The following is a 15,511-nucleotide window of genomic DNA, read 5'->3' as shown; positions in this document are numbered from 1 at the left end:
GCAGACAGTCGCTTGGTGCCCATGTCCCCAGGCCCTACTCATCATGCCTGGTACAGCAAGCCAGTTCAATGAATACCTTGCATCAATGAAAATGTTCTGCCTTATACTTCAGTGGAATAAGGAGGATTTTTACGTATTAATTGTGCACTAGACCCTGATTATGGAATGACATGTTTAATGAGATTATGCACGCCTCTGGGATGGCTGACACTGAGCAGAGAGCATGGAGGATTTCTCTATCTGAAAAACTGGACATGGACATTGTGAGCAGGAGAGCAGCTCAGGAGCATGAGCATGGCATGGCACACAGCAGGAGATGCTAGGGATTCTGAAGGACATGTTGAGGCATCTCGTAGACCTTCACGAAAAACACCTTGAGGTTAGACTCCCGCTACAGCCCCTGCAAAACAGCATTCCTCCATCACTGTATTCTCACCTCCCCCTCATGCTCCAGGAGGCCAGGGGGAAAAAGCTATATTCTTTCCACTCCACACCGGGGGAGGATACTAGGAATAAAAGGCGCACAAAGAATGATCTTTGACAGGCAAGGCCACGGTATTTAAAAGAAAAGATCACAGTGTTTTTCCCCTCCAAATTTTATTCTAATGACTGTCCCAGGTTACATTATTTTCCTGACAGGTTTCAGAGTAGCAGCCATGTTAGTCTGTATCCGCAAAAAGAAAAGGAGTACTTGGGGCACCTTAGAGACTCTTCGAGATGCTCATATAAATTTGTTCATCTTTAAGGTGCCACAAGTACTCTTTTTATTATTTTCCTGATCTTTCACTTCCAATATGTTTGTGCAATAAAACTACAGGTCCTGAGAATGAAATAATCTTTATTACTTCACACCACAGAGGAAGGAGAGGTACAAGGAAACTACAGAAACAGAGGGCATTTGCTGGAGACAGAAACCCAGCAGGCACAGCAAGGTTCACAGTAAGGGAAGGCATAATTCAAGAAGCAGCGCACATTACTAGGGGTCATTACTAAATCAGGTTTTCAAAGCCTCCCTGAGACACAGCGCTCCATGATGTGCTCCTCTTATTGCTCTAGTATCTGGCTGCTCAAAATCAGCAGACAAGACTATCTGCCTCTACCCCCTACTCCTGTGGAAACTTCTAACCCTTTGTCTCACAGATTTTATGGAGCACACAGCAGACAGCTACAACTAGGGGATATTGCTTTCACTGAAGTCTAAGCTAGTAAACAGACTGCACCAGTGACCCTTTAAATGGCCAAAGGCACATTCAACCACCATTCTGCACCTGCTCAGCCTATTGTTGAACTGTTCCTTGCTGGTGTCCAGTGTCCAGCTTCATGAGCCATGAGAGCAAGGGTAGGCTGCCTTTCTCAGGAGCAGTTTTGGCATTTTAAAGTCACCAATGGTTATTTTGTGTTCTGGAAAGGAAGTCCCCACTTGCAGCTTTCTGAACAGACCAGTGTTGTTAAAGATGCAGGCATCATGCACCTTCCCTTACCACCCCACGCTGATGTAGGTAAAAGGCCTCTGGTGATCCCCTGATGCTTGCAACACCATTAAAAAGCATCCCTTTCTGTTTATGTACTCTTTGGCAAGGTGGTCTGGTGCCAAGATAGATGGCACACACATCCCTATCGTCCCACTGCAGCTAGGGAACCCCACTGCAGCAAAACCACCCAGTATGTTCTGCACATTACCAACAGTCACTACCCTTCTTACCAAAAGGCAATAAATGGTCCTGCATAGTTGGATCACAACAGCCCTCACAGTGGATTTACCAACTCCAAACTGATTCCCCAGTGACTGGTAGCAGTCTGGTATCAAAAGCTTCCACACAGTGATTGCCACTCACTTCTCTACTGTCAGAGCAGGTCTCATTTTAGTGTTGTTGCATTGCAGGGCTGGGGAATGCTCTGCACACAGTTACTGGAAAGCGGCCTTGTGCATATGAAAGTTCTGCAACCACTGATCATCATCCCATAACTGCATAACGATGTGATCCCCAGTCACTGCTTGTTTCTTAGAACCAGAAACGGCGCTCCACTGTGTTCAGTGGACTGCCAGCAGCAACTGGGAATTGTTTCATTCTATGGCTTCCAGCAGGGCTGCTTGAAGGACATTGCAATGTTACACATGGTGACTCCTCTCCTGACTCTGGAAATACTGCAGGATAAGATGCGCGGTGTTTGTAATACTCACCACAACAGTGCACAGCTGTGCAGGATCCATGCCTCTCAGGAGATGGCGTACACGCAGCTATGCCGTCCTTTCGAAAAAAGGCGTGAAACATTATACGTTGCAGTTTAGATCAGGGAGGGATGGAGAAAGCTTCATCCTGGGATACTGAAGCCATATTCCCAGTCCTCCCTGAAAAAATGTTTTGGTCCCATGAGGCATTGCAATCCCTTCCCCAAACCCCCTGCGGAGAGTTGCACTGTGAGATAGCTACCCACGGTGCACTGCTCTCAGCACGGATGCAAGTGCTGCTAGTGAGGACGTGCTTCACAGATATAAGAAGTGTGGTGTGGACACGCACTACTGACTTAATTATTGTAGCGGCTGGATGTCGACTTCAAACTTAAATTGACTTAAGATTGTAGTGTAGACATGCCCTTAGTTAGCTCTAGTGAGGGACAGATGTGGCCTGTGACTGACACTAGTAGTAATAAGTTATTCATATTAACGTGGTTGTGGCTAAAATGTCCATATCACCAGAAAAGATGACTCTCCTGTTATTCATCAGGACACTCGAGATGCACAAGAAGGGAGTTCTGTTTATTTTGCTATGTAAATATTCTATGATAGACACCACTCTTATTAAATTGCAATATGGAGTAGATACAACCTGATGCTTTCCCCGTCACCAGTAATGCGATATTTAAAAAAAAAAAAAAAAAGAGTCTCCTTCTGGGTGTAAAGAGAAACTTTGAATCTATATAGTAAGTTTGGGGTTGTACTATTTGAACTATAATTTAGGAAAGGATTTTGAGGGATTTAGAATGAAATTTATTGTTATTATTCCCTTCAGTTTAGGGATTCTGTCTTTCTCCAAAATGTAATGAAATGGGAATTCAGCTACTATTACTATGTGAATTATTACGGAAAACATTCTTAGGCTTTTAAGTATGCTGTCAGCAGAGATTATTAGTATTTGACCAGTTGAATAAAAATGAGATTTTATAATCTCCTGGGAGAAAGGAGATTGCTATATTATAGAGGAGATAAGAGCTATGATATTCCAAAGACAGGACAGGTTCCCACTACAGGGTTATCATCATATGGGATCCTTTTCATCTCGAAAGCCTTTCATGTTGCCCTTTAAATTCTTCAGAGCCAAGTACATGCATGAAGTGGGCATTTTACAGCTGGCTGCTTCTGTTTCCATCTTGTAAGTACCTGTTATCCCCTCCCCCGCCCAATTTTTCCCTTTTTATTGCTGGGTGAGCAATAAATCATTACATCCTCTCAGCCTACTGCTCACATCAGACTCCTGAACCTCTACATGTCTCTTTCTACCGACACCGTCTGTCATAAATATAAAGGGAAGGGTAAACACCCTTAAATCCCTCCTGGCCAGAGGAAAAACCCTTTCACCTGTAAAGGGTTAAGAAGCTAAGACAACCTCGCTGGCACCTGACCAAAATGACCAGTGAGGAAACAAGATACTTTCAAAGCTGGAGCGGGGGGAAAAAAAGGGTTCTCTCTGTCTGTGTTGTCTTTTGCTGGGACCAGAGCAGGAATGCAGGTCAGAACTCCTGTAAAGGGCTAATAAGCAATCTAGTTAGATATGTGTTAGATTCGGTTTTGTTTAAATGGTGATAAAATAAGTTGTGCTGAATGGAATGTATATTCCTGTTCTTGTGTCTTTTTGTAACTTAAGGTTTTGCCTAGAGGGATTCTCTATGTTTGAATCCAATTACCCTGTAAGGTATTTACCATCCTGATTTTACAGAGGTGATTCTTTTACTTTTTCTTCTACTAAAATTCTCTTTTAAGAACCTGATTGCTTTTTCATTGTTCTTAAGATCCAAGGGTTTGGGTCTGTGTTCACCTGTACAAATTGGCGAGGATTTTTAGCAAGCCTTCCCCAGGAAAGGGGGTGTAGAGTTTGGGGGGATATTTTGGGGGGAAGACATTTCCAAGTGGGCTCTTTCCCTGTTATTTTTGTTAGAGGCTTGGTGGCAGCAGCAATAAGGTCCAGGGACAAAAGGTAAAATAGTTTGTACCTTAGGGAAGTTTTTAACCTAAGCTGGTAAAAATAAGCTTAGGGGATATTTCATGCAGGTCCCCACACCTGTACCCTAGAGTTCAGAGTGGAGAAGGACCCTTGACACCGTCCAATCCATGTGAGAAGTAACAAGTCAATTTATATTTATAAACATAACAGTTTTAAATCTCTCTCTGTATACGTACAAAGCAGCATTCTACAAGTGTGACTTATATTAGAACCCCCAGGTAGTTTTGGGAGGGAATAACTCAGATCCTGATATATTAAGCCACACACAACTTGGTGCAGAGCACTTTTCCACCTTAGCTTAATGCATAGCAAATCAGAATTGGGGTTTTCAGGAGTATTTTTTTTTAAAAGGGGAAAAAAAAAAGCAAGCAACAGAGACTTCAAGGTGACATGTAAAGGATATTTAAAATACTGAGCTTTTAACTTTTTTTTTTTGCTTCTTTAGGATATATTAAGAAGAAACCAGAAAGGTTGAAAAATAAACTTCTTATAAATCTTAGAACATGGTTTCAATAGATGTTTACTGTGAGTTCCAATACCTCAGTTAAAAGTGTGTTGAATCCTCATCCAAAACATTTATCATTTGAAGTTAAATAGGTATAAACAAAAACCAAAGGAGCTTAAGCAGTCTAAAAATTCCTTCTTCTCTCAGTTGCTCAATTTTCACTCTTGACTTTTATGATGTTGTCATTTCATTAACACTATAGTCATCACTGAGTCTTCCTTAATATACAAGACCTGAAATTCTAATATTAAAACAAGCAGAAAAAACAGGCCTTATTTTTGCATCATGAATCCACAGAGGGGCACAAGCCCAATTTTCCCTCCTCTGTAGGTACCCTTTAATGGGTGTGTCTCAAGCATATGGGGAAGGCTACTCAATAAAATCTGAAGCAATCTATCATAGCTCAAATTACATCATTTTCTCTCTTAAACTGACACTACACATTAAAGCAGAGCTGGGCAAACTACAGCCCGTGAGACCATCCTGCCTGGCCCCTGAGCTCCCGGCTGGGGAGGCTAGTCCCCGGCCCCTCCCCTACTGTCTCCGCCCTCCCAGACTGCTACGCTGGGCATCACAAAATGGGGAAGAGATGGACAGCCCTCTGTGGAGACAGAGGTGGTTAGGGACTATTTAGAAAAGCTGGACGTGCACAAGTCCATGGGGCCGGACGAGTTGCATCCGAGAGTGCTGAAGGAACTGGCGGCTGTGATTGCAGAGCCATTGGCCATTATCTTTGAAAACTCGTGGCGAACCGGGGAAGTCCCGGATGACTGGAAAAAGGCTAATGTAGTGCCAATCTTTAAAAAAGGGAAGAAGGAGGATCCTGGGAACTACAGGCCAGTCAGCCTCACTTCAGTCCCTGGAAAAATCATGGAGCAGGTCCTCAAAGAATCAATCCTGAAGCACTTGCATGAGAGGAAAGTGATCAGGAACAGCCAGCATGGATTCACCAAGGGAAGGTCATGCCTGACTAGTCTAATCGCCTTCTATGATGAGATTACTGGTTCTGTGGATGAAGGGAAAGCAGTGGATGTATTGTTTCTTGACTTTAGCAAAGCTTTTGACACGGTCTCCCACAGTATTCTTGTCAGCAAGTTAAGGAAGTATGAGCTGGATGAATGCACTACAAGGTGGGTAGAAAGCTGGCTAGATTGTCGGGCTCAACGGGTAGTTATCAATGGCTCCATGTCTAGTTGGCAGCCGGTATCAAGTGGAGTGCCCCAAGGGTCGGTCCTGGGGCCGGTTTTGTTCAATATCTTCATAAATGATCTGGAGGATGGTGTGGATTGCACTCTCAGCAAATTTGCGGATGATACTAAACTGGGAGGAGTGGTAGATACGCTGGAGGGGAGGGATAGGATACAGAAGGACCTAGACAAATTGGAGGATTGGGCCAAAAGAAATCTGATGAGGTTCAATAAGGATAAGTGCAGGGTCCTGCACTTAGGACGGGAGAACCCAATGCACAGCTACAGACTAGGGACCGAATGGCTAGGCAGCAGTTCTGCGGAAAAGGACCTAGGGGTGACAGTGGACGAGAAGCTGGATATGAGTCAGCAGTGTGCCCTTGTTGCCAAGAAGGCCAATGGCATTTTGGGATGTATAAGTAGGGGCATAGCGAGCAGATCGAGGGATGTGATCGTTCCCCTCTATTCGACATTGGTGAGGCCTCATCTGGAGTACTGTGTCCAGTTTTGGGCCCCACACTTCAAGAAGGGTGTGGATAAATTGGAGAGAGTCCAGCGAAGGGCAACAAAAATGATTAGGGGCCTGGAACACATGAGTTATGAGGAGAGGCTGAGGGAGCTGGGATTGTTTAGCCTGCAGAAGAGAAGAATGAGGGGGGATTTGATAGCTGCTTTCAACTACCTGAAAGGGGGTTCCAAAGAGGATGGCTCTAGACTGTTCTCAATGGTATCAGATGACAGAACGAGGAGTAATGGTCTCAAGCTGCAGTGGGGGAGGTTTAGATTGGATATTAGGAAAAACTTTTTCACTAAGAGGGTGGTGAAACACTGGAATGCGTTACCTAGGGAGGTGGTAGAATCTCCTTCCTTAGAGGTTTTTAAGGTCAGGCTTGACAAAGCCCTGGCTGGGATGATTTAACTGGGAATTGGTCCTGCTTCGAGCAGGGGGTTGGACTAGATGACCTTCTGGGGTCCCTTCCAACCCTTATATTCTATGATTCTATGATTCCCCTGCAGCCTCGCTGTGCCACCAGCGCTCTGGCCTGCTGCTCCTACCGGGCAGCGTGGCTGCAAGCTCTTGCTGCTGTGAGTGGCATGATAAGGGGGCGGGGGAGAGAGGGGAGGGGATTGCCTGAGGGGCAGGGGTTCCTGGGGGGGGGCAGTCAGGGGGCGGGAAGTGTGAGGGAGTGGATGGGGGCGGAGGCCAGGCTGTTTGCAGAGGCACAGCCTTCCCTACCCGGCCCTCCATACAGTTTCACAAACCTGATGTGGCCCTTGGGCCAAAAAGTTTGCCCACCCCTGCATTAAAAGGCATGTCTACACACCAAAGTTTTACTGTTTCAACTATACCAGTATTGTTACCACAGTACAACACACCCTCTGCCTCCCCAGTCTGAGCAAAGTTATACTAGTATTGCTTATTTCATATGGGAAGGGGAATAAGCTATACCAGTCTAAGACATTTTTTATCTTAGTATAACTATATCCACTCTAGGGTTTGTACCTGTATAACTATGTTGGTTAAATCAGTCAGTCAATCATACCCCTAACTGAAATAGGTACAAAAACTGTGTGTCAACCAAGCCTAAGGAACTACAATCTGAGGGATGAGAGGATTCTGGGAAAAACACCTCATCTCTCTCTCTTGCGATTCCTCCCCTTAAGTGATGTAAGAGCAGTTTGATGGGTTCCAAAGGAAACTCCATCCAGCTGTCCTGAGCCAGAGGCAAAACAGTGGTAGCCATGACAGATGATATGGATGGTAATGGGAAGATAGCTGGTGGTTTGATGCTGGAGTAAATTGGGAGAACCTAATCCTTATGACAGGTGTGACAGGGTAGGGCCAGATGGCTATAGGAGAGTAATTTTTTTTTTTGAAGAAAAAAGATATTTTTTTATTTGCATAACACACTTACAAAGTAAAAACAGCAGCATATACAATGTGTAACACAGCAACCAATCACAACTGTTTTCTCATTAGCTTCAGGGGAGGGAAGTGTTCAAGCTTGCCTGGGCCCAGAGCTGGGGGCCAGGGGGCTGGGGGTTTCCTCGACTCTCGTGGTCTTCCACGCTTCCCGAGTTACCTGGTGGTCCAGAGCGAGGGGGCTTCATTGACTCTCAAGGTCTGCCACCCCCTTGAGTTACCTGGCGCCACGCCCGAGTGTCACCAACAATTCCCCCCTCTGAAAGCACCCAACAAAAGGGGCAGGCTGGACTGTGGGTTCAGAAAAACGGCCAAGCTGAGGGTTGCCGTGAAGCTCCAAGGCGAGCAAATCCACCAATAAGCACAAGACCCACCAAGGTAGAGCAGGAATTTTGTCACACAGGTATATGAGGGACATTCCCCTCCACTTCCAAATAAAAGTTAATTTTGAACAAGCTCCTTTGCATATTTTCTAAACAAGTGTTCTTTTCCATATGAGTGGGAAACAAACATGTATTGGCTCATAACACTTGTAGTTCTGTATTAGGATAGTGACTACAATCAAATATCAGGCTTCAGGCAGGCATCTGCAGGGGCCTCCCCCCGCACCCCCCAATTAGCTTGATGCATTTTTTTTTTAATCTCCTTCCTCTGATGCAACTTAAATTGGTCATAGCTCGAGATGGGACACTGGTGGACCAGTGCCCTGAGGTCATGCAGAAAATGCCTGGCTGGCGTGTCTTTCTAGATGCCTGACTTGCTCACGCACCCAGGGTGATACAGGGTCATACAGATCCCAGATTTGGGTCAGGAAGGAATTTTGCACCAGCTCAGTTTGACAGGAAGCTCAAGGGGTTTTCACTTTCCATTGTAGCATAGGGCATGGTTCACCTGCTGGGACCATTTGGGCATCTCTCATTTAATCATTTCCCTGCCACTGCAGGGGCCTCAGGCACTGGTGGCATCTGCATCTCTCCTGTTTTCTGCCTGTGGCTCATAGTTTAGTTAGCCCAAAACATTTCAATCCTGGGGAAACTAGTTGTCATAAATATAAAGGGAAGGGTAAACACCCTTAAATCCCTCCTGGCCAGAGGAAAAACCCTTTCACCTGTAAAGGGTTAAAAAGCTAGGATAACCTCACTGGCACCTGACCAAAATGACCAATGAGGAAACAAGATACTTTCAAAGCTGAAGCGGGGGGAAACAAAGGTTCTCTCTGTCCGTGTGTTGATTTTGCCGGGACCAGAGCAGGAATGCAGGTCAGAACTCCTGTAAAGGGCTAATAAGCAATCTAGTTAGATATGCATTAGATTTTGTTTTGTTTAAATGGCTGATAAAATAAGTTGTGCTGAATGGAATGTATATTCCTGTTCTTGTGTCTTTTTGTAACTTAAGGTTTTGCCTAGAGGGATTCTCTATGTTTGAATCCAATTACCCTGTAAGGTATTTACCATCCTGATTTTACAGAGGTGATTCTTTTACTTTTTCTTCTATTAAAATTCTCTTTTAAGAACCTGATTGCTTTTTCATTGTTCTTAAGATCCAAGGGTTTGGGTCTGTGTTCACCTGTACAAATTGGCGAGGATTTTTAGCAAGCCTTCCCCAGGAAAGGGGGTGTAGGGTTTGGGAGGATTTTGGGGGGGAAAGATGTTTCCAAGCGGGCTCTTTCCCTGTTATATATTTGTTAGATGCTTGGTGTTGGCGGCAATAAAGTCCAAGGGCAAAAGGTAAAATAGTTTGTACCTTGGGGAAGTTTTAACCTAAGCTGGTAAAAATAAGCTTAGGGGGTATTTCATGCAGGTCCCCATATCTGTACCCTAGAGTTCAGAGTGGGGAAGAAACCTTGACACTAGTCTTTGGGTTTTATATAGGGGGATTTGGGTGAAATTTAGTGGCCTGTATATGTAAATCAAATTAGATGATCTGATGGAAACTGCCCAGGTTGAATTAATATGCAAACTAGATACCATTAACTTGGGTTTGAATAGAGACTGGGAGTGGCTGTGTCATTACAAATATTGAATTTATTTTCCCATGTTAAGTATCCTCACACCTTCTTGTCAACTGTCTAAACTGGCCATCTTGATTATCACTACAAATTTTTTTTCTCCTGCTGATAATACCTCATCTTAATTAATTAGCCTCTTACTCCACGTTTTCATGTTCTCTGTATGTGTATATCTTCTTACTATATGTTCCATTCTATGTATCCGATGAAGTGGGCTGTAGCCCACAAAAGCATATGCTCAAATAAATTTGTTAGTCTCTAAGGTGCCACAAGTACTCCTGTTCTTTTTGTGGATACAGACTAACACAGCTGCTGCTCTGAAACTTTAAATTCTAGGAGATGTAGAAATTGTGTTCTTTCTCTGTGTCCAGTATAACCTGAATACATTATAACAAAGGACCCTACCCGGCTCCTACAGAACACAATGAGAGTTTTGTTATTGACTTCAATGTGAACAGAATTGGACCCAAAGTCAGCTCCTGCCACCGATAAATATCAGTTGGTGCTTTCAATTAATGTTAACGAAATTATGCATGTACATGAAAAGATGAGAAATACCACTGAAAACACTACCCTTTAATAATACCTCCAACTAATCTAATAAAAGTTTTACAAATTAAGAAAAAAGTATCCTAAAATTAGGAAAAAAATGCATACATATATTTAAAGGCATTTTTGCCAGAGATTTCTTAAAACTGCTTATTTTAATTGCTTTTGAAGATAATGTAGAAAAAGAGGAGGAGAGTGAAGTAGGTGCCCCAAAATGCTTTTACCTTTCTTAAAGAATTCAGTTTAAGAAATGTACATGAATTGCCCTACGATCAGAGCTCACATTGAAGTATTTTTGAAACCTTCATTCAATGTAGACTGTGGGAAACAGGTTTCCATAGGGTGTACTCTCAATTTGTGACAATTTAAATAAAGGGGCATTTTTAATTAAATTAGGGAGCAAGATTTTAATGTTTCATTGAAGCACTACAACAAAATTCTTCAACATAAGAGAGAGATTTAAATAATCCAAAATGACGGCATTCTTCATCCATTCCAGATGAGTAAAATTTGGTAGGGGAGATTAATCACAATATTATGAAAAAGAAAAAAGAAAAACCATGGGAGAGTGGAGCAGGTGCCTAACATAAAAACAAGCTTTTGTTTCTTGTTCCTTGAATGACTCAGTTTTTGAGATGTACATGATCTGCTCCAGAATGACATGACACATAAAAGCTTCATTCAGTGAAGACAGTACAAAATACATTTCCCTTCTTTCAACTATGTGAAGGAAAAAAAAAAAAAGACCTGCTGTCCCAAATTTCATAATCATTGGGGGGAGGGGGGAGCGACTGCTTTATGGAGACTGGTCTTACACTGACAGAGAGCCATTAGGGACAGAGTTGAGGAGGAGATCTCCTTTGAACTGAGGATGGATTTTAAAGCAGAGTATGTTACACCCTTTTCCATCTGTGATGAAGGATTTTGCTGTGTTTGTAGAGAATTAGTTTTCTGAGATCCTCAGATGGAAGGTGCAAGTACTATTATTTTTTATGAAACAATTCACTAATTTAGAAGGTGACAGCCTTCTGAATGAGCCTTCACTCACTGTTAATAATGGTACTTTGCAGATCTGGAAAGTCAACAGTTTTCATTTGTGTATTTCAAAACTGAAGAATATTATAAGTCACTATTAGCAACTACTATTGTTAAGATTTCAAAACTTCAGTGATAATAAATGTGACTCATAATTATTAACTGCTCATAACTTTGTGAAAATTTCTCCATTTGGCCTGAAATTTAAAATTAAATTCACTGTCCCCCTCACCATTCCTGTCCCCAGACTCAGTCTTCTCGTTAAGCTTCAGTATCCTTATCCCCACCCACCTTCTTGGTTCCTTGTCCCAATCTCTTTGTCCAGCCAGTCCCAGTTGTCTTCCCAGACCTGGCATCCCCATCAGATTTGTCTCTCCCTCCTATCTCCATACTCCAATCCCCTGGTTCCCAGTCTTGTTCCCCAGCCTCCGCCACATCCCAACTCTCAGTCCCAGTTTACCTCTCCCCACTTGCCATCCTTCAGTCCCATGTCTCCCCAACCCAGGCTCCTTGTCCCTATCTATTCCTATCTTCCCTCCTCTCACTCCCAGTCTAGCTCTTGTACCCTCTAAATTTGAATCAGGTAGCTTCCACTTCAACACTGCCTGGGCCCAGCAAAGGGGAAAGTATTGATGGCACAGGAGAAGAGAAATGTTCCCTGCTTTCCGTTCTGATGCACAAACCTGGGCCCCAGCTTTGGCAGAGTCTGCAGCAGCTCACACCTGCAGGGATGGGGAAAGTCATTGACATGCAGACAGAATCTTTGGCATTTGACTGTGAAGCTCTAGCAAACGTCTACTGAGCACATGCAGACTGCAATTCTTCAACGGTTAATACTTTGGCCCAATTTAGGTTATTTTCTTGGGAATGGAAACAGGAACCTCCCTAACACAAAGGCCTCCCCCTGCCTAATTTTGAATTCCTGCTCTAATGGATTGGGAGTTTCTAAAATAAAAGGTCACAAGAACTTTAACATGTACATACAACTTATTTTTGTCTTGCCTCATTCTCAGAAACAGCTAAATCATTTTGGCTCAAATTCCTGCTGCCACAAAATCATTCATCTTGAGGGAGAAATCCAACACAAAATATTTCAGTTCAAACTGTTAAAGTGTAGCAAAGTTACAAGCAACAAAAACAGGGACTTATAATGGGGAAGTGTTGGGCAATCTTTATAGGCAGTGCTACCAGCTCTTCCTATATTGTAGCATTTGCTACTCCTGCTTTAATAGTTAAATTGATTTTATTCATACAACTCTCTCTCATCCCCCCGCCCCCACATTAACATTGCTATTGAAACCTTAAACTTTTGATTATTTTAACTTCAAGCTTAATAAAAAAACTACATTAATGCAGCGTTAATTGTACATACACACACCAATTCTACATCTATTCATACTAAATATGACAATGCCATCCATATGTTAAATTTTACAACCATCTGAGAAACTGCATCTTGTCTTTTTCACCTGCAGTCTATTACTAATCCTTACATTCTGAGACTACCAAAATGAAAAAAAAACTGAGCGGCTTCAAATAGGCTTTTTTTATTTTTAAAATAGCATCTATCACAAGAGTTTCCTTTTGCCCAAAATGTAGCCTGGTCTTCCAAATTTACACTACTATGGGTTCCTAGATAAATTACACTCCTTGACAGGTGACTTTAAAATCCAATATCTCACACAATCAGGAAAAAGAAAAAAACTGTCCTTATGCCAGTGGAAAACTGTGATTCCAGGCTTTCCAGTGTTGTACAGTGTTCATTTCATCTGACTTGTCATGAAAATTGGCCTTGAAAAAATGCAGTGTCCTACCTTTATAGAAAAAACTATTTTAAATCATTTTAGAGGCTTTTAAAAAATATATTAGTACTTCCCCCCCCCCCCGCCATCTTTCTCTCTCTGAGGCCTGTATAATTGGATTAATGGTATTAAGACAACCCTGGAGTTACAAGCAAAGCTTTACCGAAAAACAAAAAACAAAACACCACACCACACCATTAAAAGTTTACAAATATATAAAATAGCTTTTCTGTAAAATATAGAGTACATGATGGTGTGTGGTGAAATAAAGGCTTTATTTACCTGAGCTTGGAATGCAGCTTTGCTACTTTTGAACAATGAAGCCATCCCAAACTCAGACCAATAAATACATTACACGTTAATCTTTTAGTATTTGTGTGTGCCTTAGAGCTAAGTTAAGTTTTTTGGACAAATAGTTTATTCAATGAAAAATGCAATTTTGAGTGACCTGAAGCTATTTGTGAATGCGATAAAGAGTTAATCGAATAGTTTTCACCAAAACTTTTTTTGGGAGGACTTAGGTGCCATTTGAAAAATGTCTGGAGATGGTGTTATTGTCTTTAGAAGTGGTAATTTGTAGTCATTCGTAATGACAGGAACAGTCATTGGGGCAGAGAGAGAATGATTCTATAGCCTGGTCGGTAGGGCACTCATCTAGGAGTTCTGAAGTTCACAATTTGAGGGATGTTGATAGATTGGAGAGGATTCGGGGAGGAGCCACGAGAAGGATTACAGGATTGGAGAACAGGCACATTGAGCCTCATAATCACTGAATGATGTAGGTACGAATATAGACCGAAAAAGTCTAATCTACTTATTTTAACAAAGATGGTTCAGGTGCGACCCTAAGAACCCCTCCATGCCAACTGGTAAAGGGTTCACTGTTCTGTAACAGTAGCCCGACAGGCCTGACAAATTCATGACACTCAACACATTGCTGTGATAATAATTATCTATAAAGACTGTCATGTGAGATCATAAACGAAAGCTGGAATCACACTGATCCTCAATCACCGAATGATGTAGGTACGGATATTTATGAAGTCGTGCATATGTATTAAACATATGTTTAAATCAAGGCAAGGTTGACTAACAGGTTTTGAGTAAGATAAAGGAAGCTGATTCATCTGTCTCCCTGTTGGCTATGTACAGTAAGCATTGTAAACTAACACAATGGAAGCCAAATCTGCTTATGGAGTAAATGGGGATGGGAAGACCGGTACTAGAGTCTAAACCAAGGGGCTAATCCTGATTCTGGGGACACAACAATGAACTCTGGGAATATAAAACAACGACAAAAAGACACATCATCGACCACAGACGGAGCAAAAAGGACAGTGCTTTTTGCATTTGTGAAAGGTGAATGTCAGCCATGTTGGTTGGTTGATGCTGGGAGACTGCTTTAGGTGAGAAAGTGCTTTAAACAAGAGTTTTAGCCTGTTAAAGTCAAGTTTAGCTTCCAAGAAATGTCTTTGTTTTATATGTAACCATTGCTCTTTCCATTATCCTTTCTGACAAAGTTCCTCCTCTACCTTGGTGGATCCTGTACTTATTGGCGGATTTTGCTCGCCTCAGAGATTCACAGTAGCCCTCATTTTGGCCACTTTTGTGCCTCAAACCTGCCGTTCACTCAGATAATCTCATCATTGGCCAGCATGGGGAAAAAAAGAGTAAGAACAATCCCTGCTGATCCACCATGTGGGTCGGGGAACAGCTCAGAGACCTTCCCCTCTGGTGGAACCTTCTGTGTTGGGTCCCAAGTTGGGAGGTTTGGGGGGAACCCAGGCCCGCTCTCTACCCTGGGTTCCAGCCCAGGGCCCTGTGGACTGCAGCTGTCTAGAGTGCCTTCTGGAACAGCTGTGCGACAGCTACAACTCCCTGAGCTACTTCCCCATGGCCTCCTCCCAACACCTTCTTTGTCCTCACCACAGGACCTTCCTCTTGATGTCTGTTAACGCTTGTACTCCTCAGTCCTCCAGCAGCACGTCCTCTCGCTCCCAGCTCCTTACGCGCACACACTCACTAACTGGAGTGACAGCCTTTGTAAACCACGTGTCCTGATTAGACTTAATTAATTCTAGCAGCTTCCCAATTGGCTACAGGTGTCCTAATAAGTCTGCCTTAATTAGTTCTAGAAAGTTCCTGAGTGTTCTGGAATAGTCCCTGTTATCTTACCCAGGAAAAAGGGACCTGCTTAACCTGGAACTAATGCATCTACCTTCGACCATTCTCTTGTAGCCATCTGGCCTGACCCTGTCACATATCTCGCTCCCCGCCCGAC

At 42.9% G+C, this 15,511-nt stretch overlaps 1 protein-coding gene across 4 annotated transcripts in view; it reads right to left on the bottom strand.

Annotated features, from left to right (window-relative positions):
• ZBTB21 (zinc finger and BTB domain containing 21) overlaps positions 1-15,511 on the bottom strand; it is a 36,082-nt gene that overhangs the window by 14,161 nt on the left and 6,410 nt on the right. For 2 of the 4 annotated variants that reach the window (XR_007358718.2, XM_048865902.2), the window contains exon 2: positions 2,183-2,249. The exons of the other annotated variants lie outside the window; for them this stretch is intronic. The gene's annotated coding sequence lies outside the window, so the exon portion shown is untranslated. The remainder of the gene's footprint in view (positions 1-2,182; positions 2,250-15,511) is intronic. 4 annotated transcript variants of the gene reach the window in all.

Source organism: Caretta caretta, chromosome 1, assembly GCF_965140235.1.
Source record: "Caretta caretta isolate rCarCar2 chromosome 1, rCarCar1.hap1, whole genome shotgun sequence".
Lineage (NCBI taxonomy): Eukaryota > Metazoa > Chordata > Testudines > Cheloniidae > Caretta > Caretta caretta.
Note: the sequence above shows the minus strand (reverse complement) of the source record. Positions and strands in the feature narration are given on the sequence as shown.